The following is a 1,386-nucleotide window of genomic DNA, read 5'->3' as shown; positions in this document are numbered from 1 at the left end:
CTTATATATATATATATATATATGTATATATTAGGTAGTAAAAAGAAATCCATTATTTTTGCATGAAATTGAATGGAAAAATAATGGATTTCTTTTTACTGCACCTAATACTACTTTGATCAAAAAGTTCCCGGAATTATCACCAGGTGATGCTCTGAGTCAGCTGATTGGAGTTCTGTTTTTTTTCTGGTTAGGTTGCCACATTTATCATTGACATTCTCACCAAATTTTATCATCATAGCTTGACATTTGTAGTTACGCCGTCTTGAGTACATCTACCCCAGCACATATTTTCGATTTTTTACAGTTTTAAAAATGGAGTTGAATTTGCAACAACGAGTTTGTATTAAATTTTGCGTTAAAAATAGATTCAATGGTGTGAAAACCTTAGAAATGTTGGGAAACTGATTTTTTTCTGTTCGATCGAGTCAAAAAACCATTACGGGGAACAGCCAAAAGGAGATAATAGAAAAATCGAAGATGGCTCTGATGGCTATACCGACAATAGAGTTCCAGAAATGTTTCGAAAGCTGGATCAAGCGCTGGCATAAGTGCGTTGCAGTCGATGGGGAGTACTTTGAAGGGGACAATATTACTTTTGATGAATAAAACTATATTTTGAATTTTCTGAATGAATTCCGGGAACTTTTTGATCAAGGTAGTATATTCGATAGAGCAACGTTTCAGTTTTAGATTTAATTTTTTAATTGTGATACGATGATTTTTGTTGGAGTAATGAGCAATCAAAGTCAGATTGCTTCTTCTTATTTAATTCAAAATAAAAAAATTGTAGGAATATTTAAAAAAAAAACAGTAGCGGAAACTTCAAATTTTCACGATAGATAGTGAGAATTTTCGCAAATTTATTTTGGGCACGTGATAGACCTAAATAAGAAAATAACCAAAATAAAAGAAAAAATTTTTTCATTTTTTTAAATTCGTAGTTTTGTATATATCAAAATTACAAAATTCACATAAATTCAAAAAATATAGTAAGTTTTGGAAGTAGAAATTTCAAACTTCAAAACCTTTTTTCTAAATTTAAATTTCATTTATTTTTAACGAAAACAATGTACAAATATACATATAATTTTAGGTTAACAGATTTGAAATGAACTTTCCGAACAATATATGCTCAGATACTTTGTATATGTATACGCACGCATCAAATATTAATATTCTAGACTTTAGCAGCTAGTTGCAGCAAAAAGACAAATTACGTAATAAAAACGTACATATACATATAATACATATAATTATACATATAATTATACATATAATTATAGCCTATATATATTAAGCTCATATATATGTATAAAATACACACACACACACACACACACACACACACACACACACACACACACACACACACACACACACACA

This window comes from Atta colombica, unplaced genomic scaffold, assembly GCF_001594045.1.
Source record: "Atta colombica isolate Treedump-2 unplaced genomic scaffold, Acol1.0 scaffold70, whole genome shotgun sequence".
NCBI lineage: Eukaryota > Metazoa > Arthropoda > Insecta > Hymenoptera > Formicidae > Atta > Atta colombica.
The sequence above is the reverse complement of the archived record's forward strand: the minus strand, read 5'-3'. Positions refer to the sequence as shown.